General features: G+C 34.8%; 1 protein-coding gene across 1 annotated transcript in view; it reads right to left on the reverse strand.

Moving 5' to 3' along the window:
• Positions 1–8,186, reverse strand: part of EPYC (epiphycan) — a 52,882-nt gene extending 44,696 nt beyond the window's left edge. The window contains exon 1 of the mRNA XM_023631350.2: positions 7,976–8,186. The gene's annotated coding sequence lies outside the window, so the exon portion shown is untranslated. The remainder of the gene's footprint in view (positions 1–7,975) is intronic.
• Between the last annotated feature and the right edge of the window lie 639 nt (positions 8,187–8,825).

Here is an 8,825-nt window from a genome sequence, read left to right on the forward strand (position 1 = left end):
GATACAATGGTATTAATACCAATGATCTATTCTTTTGTTCTACATCTGCCTCATTTTTGAATGTACAATTTTGATACAACTCTTTTTTAGCCTTGATCGCTTCTAGATTGTTTCCCCCAAAAATCTCATATGTACTATATTCCCTAAATTCTTGCAAGTTTGAAAATGATTGTGAACTTTTTACTCTAAGGATAAATTTTTTGGTAGGATATTCTTAGGTCACATTTTTCTTAGAACATTGAGACATTGCTTCATTGTCTTCTGGCACTAAAAGTTGCAGTGGAAAAGACTGAAGCCAGCTTAATTATTTTCCACTCTTTAGGTCACTTACTTTTCCTCTCTGGTGGCTCATAATATGTTTTCTAAACCTTGAACTTTGGTAACATCACCAAATGATGTTTTGGCCTTTATGGTTCCACATCAATCTTTCCAGAAGAAGAAGGTACATTTTTCACTGTTGTTAATTTCAGCATAAATCTCTTCATACCTTTAAATTTTTATTTCTGTTGAATCCATTGTAATCATTTTTCTGAAATAATAATTACAGTGAATTGAAATTCATTTTGCTTTTTTCTATCACCATCATTTTTCACTCTAGTCAATGTTATGATTTTACTCTTTATGTGTATTTTCTTAATCCTGCCACTCTTCTACTGTTTTTAGTAAATATTTTGCAATATGCCCAAAGGAAAATTATCAAAGGCCTGCCCAATGAGAAGTTACTCTTACCAGAGCCCTAGCTGACCTGAAGGAAGGGTAATCAACCAACTGCAGCCCCTGCTAGCCATTTTGTCTCAGATAAAGAGAGAGGGGAAAAAAAGGGGCTAAGGAAGGTTTCTGAAGATCAAGTCCCAGGGACTAAGGTCTACTAAAAATCTGAGATTTAATTGAAAGAGTATGGAATGCTTACCCTCTCAAACACCTTACCACCACATCAACATGGTTTAAATGTAAAGAGAACAGATTACAACTGAGAGAGCTTCAGGACACAGATTCTATTTAAGAAGGAGTTCTTAGGGAAACCCAGAGGCAAAGGAAAGAAAAAGGCCCATCAAGGAAACTAGAGAAAACTGAAGCTCTGGCACTACAGCTATGGGCAAACATTAAATACAACCCAATTTCTAGCCAGATTAACATAAAATCTCACACTAAAAGCCTAAAGTGACTATTACCCAATATGTCATGCCCAGTTTTCAACAAGAAATTAAAAGGCATGCTAAAAGACAGGAAAAGCACAGTCTGAAGAGACAAAGCAAGTATCAGAAGATGACTCAGATACGATATAGAATTTAGAGTTATCAGATAGAGTATTTACAACAATTATGATTAATATGTTAAAGACTCTATTGGAAAAAGTGGACAACTTGTGAGAACAGATGGTTAATATAAGCAAAGAGATAGACACTCCAAGAAAGCATCAAAAAGAAATTCTAGGAATAAGAAACCCTGTAATATAAATGGATAATGCTTTTGATGGACTCAACAGTCTACTAAAGCTGGCCAAAGAAAGAACTGATGAGCCTGAAGATATGTCAATAGAAACTTCCAAAAATGAAAAGAAAAGAGTGAAAAAAAATTTTTAAAGAAACAGAATATACAAGAAATGTGGAAGAATTAAAAAAGGTGCAACATATGTATAATGAAAACACAGGAAGGAGAAGAAAAACAAAAGGGAATGGAAGAAATATTTGAAGTAACAATGACAGAATTTTCCAAAATTATTGACAGACACCACATGACAGATCCAGGAAACTTAGAGAAAAACAAGTAAGATGAATAAGAACAACAACAAAAAAAACTTTACATAGGTATATCATATGCAAACTGCAGAAAAGCAAAGACAAAGAGAAAATCTTATAATAATTCTTAAGTGGTGGAGGAAATTTACCTTTAGAGGAACAAGAATAAGAATTACTTTAGACTTCTAGTCAGAAACCATGCAAGCAAGGAGAGAATGGAGTGAAATATTTAAAATGTTGGGGGGAAAAAACTCTAAATCCTAGAATTACAGGTTCATTGAATATATCTTTAAAAAGTGAAGGAGAAATAAAGACATTTTCAGAAAAACATAACCTTAGGAAATGTTAAAAGAAGTTCTTTAGAGAGAAGAATGATATAGGTCAGAAACTTGGATCTACGTAAAGAAAAGAAGAGCATAAGACAAGGAATAAATGAAAATAAAATAAAATCTTTTATTTCTCTTATTCTTAATTTACTTAATAGATAATGGTTTGTTCAAAATAGTAATAGCAATAATGTTTTAGGTGATTATAGCAAATGGACAAGTAAAATGAATGACAGCAGTGTGATAAGGGATAGGATGGAGGAGTTGGGAATACTCTGTTTATAACGGTTTTATTCATAATCATCAAAATCTCCAGGCAATAAAGATATCCTTCAAAGGTGAATGGATAAACAGTGGTATATCCATACAATGGAGCATTTTTCAAAAATCTTTAAAAATGAGCTCTCAATCCATAAAAAACTTGGAGGAAAGTTAAACACATATTGCTAGGTAAAAGAAGCCAATCTCAAAAGTCTACTAACTGTATGATTCCAACCATAAGACATTCTGGAAATGGCAAAATTACAGAAACAGTAAAAAGATCATTGGTTCCCAAGAGTTTAGAGAGAGTGGCTCGGGGTGAATGGGTGAAGGACAGGAGATCTTTAGGGCCAGGAAAACACTCTGTTTGATACTGTAATGATAGACACATGACATTATGCATTTGTCAAAACCCTGGAAAGCAAAATAGTGAATTTTAATGTAAACTTTAACAGACTTTAATAATAATATATTACTATTGGTTCATTAGTATAACAAATAATCCACATTAGTGCAACATATTAATAATAGAGCAAATGTTGGTGGGATGGAAGAGGGTAACATGGGAATCTCTGTACCATCTGATCAATTTTTCTGTAAATCTAAAACTGTTCTAAAAAATAAATATTCAGTCTTTTCATTTCACATCAATAAAAAAATTAATGTATTAATTTACTCACTAATTTGCCTTATTTTTTTGTACCTACAATATCCCAGGCACTGTACTTGGGGTATATGCCTTTATGGAATTCTCCTGATATAGTAAGACCGTAGACTAAATATACAGTATTATGCTGAATTAAAGATAGACCATGTTTTAAAATGAGGTAGATATTATTATGGGTACTACCACTCCCAGGATTACAACTTCTAGTTATGGATGGTTCCTGCATTAATTTGTAAGGATACCCACACACTGTGTACATTATATACGTATTCAAGAAATTCGGTCTCCTTTAGCAAATATTTGCTAGAGGAAAACATTTGAAATCAAAAGAGTCTTTTATCAAAGCAGGGAACTGTATTACACGGTACATTTATGGTGTTCTTATTACAGAATATTTTCTAAGTTCTAACTTTTAAAGTCTACACATGCATATAAATGCCAGCAGTCTTAACACTTTGCTCCCAAGTTTTCTAACTTGGCTGATGTTTGTTGGCTCTGTTACAATTAATATCTAGTCTTCCCTTGGCTGAAGTTACTTTATGTTGTCTAACTTGGTTAAATCACTTGTTCTGAATTGAATAAGTTAATTCATGTACTTGTTTACAAGATGATATGTTTTCCATCTTGGCCTTCACAGCTGGTGTAGGTGAATAGGCCTTTTGCTCCAAGCCTGATTCCAATCCCAAAACATCATCCAACTTCCACTCTTTCTACGTCTCACACATTAATGTTACTCTGGAGTTTAAAGCTAGAGATAGCATTCAATAGAGCTTTTATAAGTTGCTACTAAATTTTTCTCTCCTTGTCTCATGAGTTTCTATACTTATAATCACTTTTAAGACTTCAGGTTTTTAATATATAATTGCCAAAAGCATTAACAGAAAGATAGTTAGATTATAAAAAGGAAGATAAATACACCTAAAGAAGGAGTTAAAATGAAATTTTAGTAAGTTTATTAATGATAGATGAAATATTTATAAAAGAGACTAAATGGCATATTGCATAACATGAATACCAAACCTAAAGATTTAATTCTATGTAGTCTTTTTATTAGGATTTAAAATGCCAAGTAAATGCCTCAAAGAATCGGAAATGCTTCCCTTTTACAAGAGAAAATATAGACAATCTGTTTACTATAACTGGGGAAGTTTTCCATGTAAAGGACTATAGAATTTATATTTCTACTTAATGCATTGGTCTGAGTTTCTTTAAACGATCTGTAGTGCATTATTTCATACTGTTGTTATTTTAAAAAATCTTCTGAAACATTGTTGATATCTACAAAAAAGCAATGACTCTTTCTTGTGCATAGATTTAAATAAAAGATCAGTAATGTAGCTGAAATATGTTTCTGATATAGCCTCGTGCCTTTCCAACATTATCTTACCCCACCATATTCCTTCCTCACCAAAGATTCAGTCACATTAGTCTTCACTGCCTCCAACATACCACATTCTTTCCCGTTTCTGGTTCTTCACCTCTCTTGTTCCCTTTTGTCTTTTTTTTCTTTTTTTTTTAAGATTTTATTTTTTCCTTTTTCTCCCCAAAGCCCCCCAGTACATAGTTGTATATTCTTTGTTGGGGGTCCTTCTAGTTGTGGCATGTGGGACGCTGCCTCAGCATGGTTTGACGAGCAGTGCCATGTCCACGCCCAGGATTTGAACCAACGAAACACTGGCCCACCTGCAGCGGAGCGTGCGAACTCAACCACTCAGCCACGGGGCCAGCCCCCCTTTTGTCTTATATATACTTTACTCTCTCTCTCTCAAAACACCACCAGTAATCACGTGCGTCTCAGGGAGGCCTGTCTGACTCCCCTACACTAAAATTCTTATCATTATTCTCCATAGCATCCTGCTTTAGTTTTCCATATTTCTTCTTGAATATTTTTTATTTATTATCAAATTTAATTTCCACAAAACTGGAATTCCATGGTGGCAAAAATCATGTTTTATTTTTCCACCTTTGCATACCCACTGTCCAGCTCTGTCTCTGGAACAAAGGAGGCCTCTAATCAATGTTTGTTGAATAAAAAACACATAGTTTCAAAATTTATATTGTGTGGCCCTTCAGGCCATTCAGTTTCACTGAGTTGAATTGGTATAGAAATATATCAGATCCAAGTAAAACGCAGGAAGACGGCTTGGATCATTGTTTCTTCATACAGTCAGAGTGTCTATTGGTGGAAACAGTACTTGGTACTGGTGATTATTCAGTACATCTTACATTGGCCCTTGAGCTGGTTCCGCTTACCGAACACAGTTGTGTGAAGCAGCGTTCTAGCCACTCAGATGCTGATTATTGTTGAGTTTTCCTAACTTTTCTCTGACTCAACATTTCATAAGAGCCTGTCCTTCCTTCATTCAAGAAGTTTTTTTATTAAGTCCTGATATGCCAGTAACTCATGGGTAGTAGAGAATAAAAATTAATAAACATGATAAACTTTAGAGCAGAAGAGGTTAACAGAAGGAAACACAGGTAATATGATACAATTCTTCACTCTCCTTATGCAAAACTATATTCCAATCTGTGTAAACGTACATACATACACCTGTGCACACACGCACACCTACACATATAAGGCTAGAGGGAAATATACCAAGATATTAATAATGTTTATCTATGTGTGTGAAAATTACAGGTGGTACCATTTTTTTATGTTCTATACACTTACCATTTTTCAAAATTATTATTTCTTAAATTAGGGAATTGTTATCTGTCATCAACCCCCACCAGCTCTGGGTAAAATGTCTACTGAACTATGCTACCTGGAAAAGTCAAAGCGCTTTAAATCAGTTTTTATAATTATAATTTATTATAATATTATTATCAAAATTAAAGTCAAAACTTGGCAATTATTATCTTATCAATATTATTGGTCAGTGTATCAATAGCAAATGTGATATTTTATCTCCTGTTTGATTTGCTCTGTAATTATACCTGTCAATTACTAGTAAGTGTTGCCAGATTCAGGAAATAAAAATACAGCAAACACAGTGAAATTTGAATTTCAAATAAAAAGACAATTTTTTAAGATATAGTATATCTCATGCAATATTCAGGACATTTATACTAAAAATATTCACTCTTTGTTCACCTGAAATGGAAATGAACTGAGTGCCCTGTATTTTACAGCCAACCTTAATTAGCTCAGAACTTGAGAAGAAGAAAAGAAGAAGGGAGTTCTTCAAACCCCAACAAATCATTACAAAGATTCCTCATAGATCCTCAGAATCTCTAGAAGGACAGGGAATTTAAAGGTCATCTAGGAAAGTAAAATGTACAATACTTAAATCCCTCTCATGGCGTATTCAAATGAGGTTTCATTGACGACAACTGAATCTACCTCAATCAAGAAGAATTTGGGAGCATGTGTGTGGAGTCTTGGGGTAGTGGGAGCGGGCCCCGGAGGTTTATTTACCCTTTGAAATCTAAGGTGATATCCTTGAAGTTGCCTAAAATCTTAAAGGCCTGTGTAGTTTCATGGCATAGCAGAGCCTAGGATTTCCGAAAGTACATGTGAAGAATTTTCTTTAGTTTGCAATGGCCAGCATGAATCAGCATGTCACATAAGAAGATATTGTTTACGGGTTCTGTTATAGCAACCTATTCCAAACAGGTTTTTGATCTACACCTTGTCTTAAATGCTAGCTATGCATAAGATGTAAGTTAGGGTAGGTGTGAATGCCCCCTATATTAGTCTGTGTTCTCCATAGAAACAAAACCAATAGAATATATGTATGTGTCCTGTGCCAATTATTTTCAGGAACTGGTTCACACAGTTGTGGGGGCTGGCAGGTCTGAAATTCCTAGGGCAGGCTAGCAAGTAGGAAATTCAGGCAGTAGTCGATGTTGTGGCTTTGAGTATGAAATTTGTAAGGCAGGACAGTAAGCTAGAAACTCAAGCTGGATTTCTATATTCCAGCCTTGAGGCTGAATTTCTTCTTCTCCTGGAAACCTCATTTTCCCCTCTAAAGGCCTTCAACTGATTGGATGAGCCCCAACCACATTATCAAGGGTAAGTTCTTTCACTTAAAGTCAATGATTGTAGATGTTAATCACATCTACAGATATCTTCACAGCAATGTCTAGACTAGTGTTTGACCAAACAACTGGGCACCATGGCCTAAGTTGACACATAAAATTAACTGTCAGACACCCTTATAACTGATATTCATTTAAAGGTTTCAAAGCATTTCATTCCTAACACAGCGTGAAGAACCTCAGCTTTGAAGTTAGATGACCCCTGAGTTCAACGTTCATAGCTATGTAACCTTGAAAGACTCGTTTAATCTCTCTTTACCTCAGATTACTGTCCTATAAACCAGGAAAAATAATACCCTCACAGGGTTAACATAAGAATTGTGTATTTAAATGATGTAATGCATGTAAAAGTGTACAGCACAATTTCCAACACACAGGAAGCATTCAATAAATAGTAATTTTGTTTACTATGATAGTTATTCTTCTTATTCAATAACTCGCCATGAGTTTTATTAGAATTAATGTTGCTTTCTAGATTATTTAGCTGGATATCCAAGCAATGCTGACATTCTACCTTGACCACTATTCCCCTTCCTGGAGGTTTTCTAAGGGAGCTCCACATACAGGGAACATCAAGAAGTAAGACATTAAGTATATCTTTATTATTAACTGGTCTTCTCAACACCTTAAGGCAGAGCTCTTTGGTAAGCCTTTTAGATAATCAGTATATCCTGAAATGTGACTATTCAGATAAACAATTTATCCTGGCGGGGAGAGGGAGGGGGTGTGGAATAAAGTGTGGGAGAAGCTTCAAGAGCATGTCCTAGCAGAGATATCTGAGAGCAAGTCTCATCATGAGAAAAAAATCCATACCTGAAGGGAAAGCAGGGGAAAAAAATTAGAAACATATTAAAAACCCAGCTCATGTCTGGGGACCTTTCTCAAGCCTACCATTCCCTTTAAAAAGAAACCAAACCCAATTAAAACAAACACAATACCTGCCATTTTCTTCAAGCACACCTTTTGGTTGACAATGCGAAGCTGCTTTAAGAGCCCATGTGAGTTCCTATCCTCCTGGCTGGGGCAGTAGGTAAACAACTGCAGAGACTGGGCTCCTCAGGGATCTCTGGAGAGAGAAGTCATGAGCAAAGGCTGTCAGGGCAGGTAGGAGACTGAAGTCATCGCAATTCCAATGATTAAGAAAAGATCACTTGATTTCCAGTCCCAGGCTGGTATGGCCTAGTAATGTCTTGTTTAAATATATGAATCAATGCAGTATTTTGCAAACTTCCATTATTCCCAGACCACTTTAATGAGTTTCATCATACCTGTATAAACCCATTCCATTACTTAATATTTTTATTAAACCAAACGCAACTTGATTCCTTTAAAAGGTTAGCCTTCTGCTGTCTCATGATTTCTCTGAATTCACAGCAATTACAGAAATCATGTGAGTTTTCATTGTTGTTATGTGTGTATGATATTGAAAATAAACTTTAAAACTGCCTATATAAACTGCTTAAATCTATAGCTCATACAACCAATCGGAAGTGCATTATGTTTTTAGGAAAAATTAGCTATATGTAGGTGAAAATATAGGTTTTAAACAGATATTTCCTGAACTCCTATTATTTCCACAAATATTTATTAATTATAGTTTCAGGAGCTGCTCCTTGCACTGTGGATGTAGAAATAATCAAGGCAGTCAAAAGTGCTGCTTTCGTTGAGTTTACTTTCAAGTAGGGGTGACAGACAAATAAAAATAAATAAATTTTAAATACCGATACATGTTATCAAGAAAATAAAACAAGTTAAGAGGAATGAAAGTTACTGAGAGGGTGAATTTTG

The sequence above is a fragment of the Equus caballus genome, chromosome 28 (genome assembly GCF_041296265.1).
Source record: "Equus caballus isolate H_3958 breed thoroughbred chromosome 28, TB-T2T, whole genome shotgun sequence".
Lineage (NCBI taxonomy): Eukaryota > Metazoa > Chordata > Mammalia > Perissodactyla > Equidae > Equus > Equus caballus.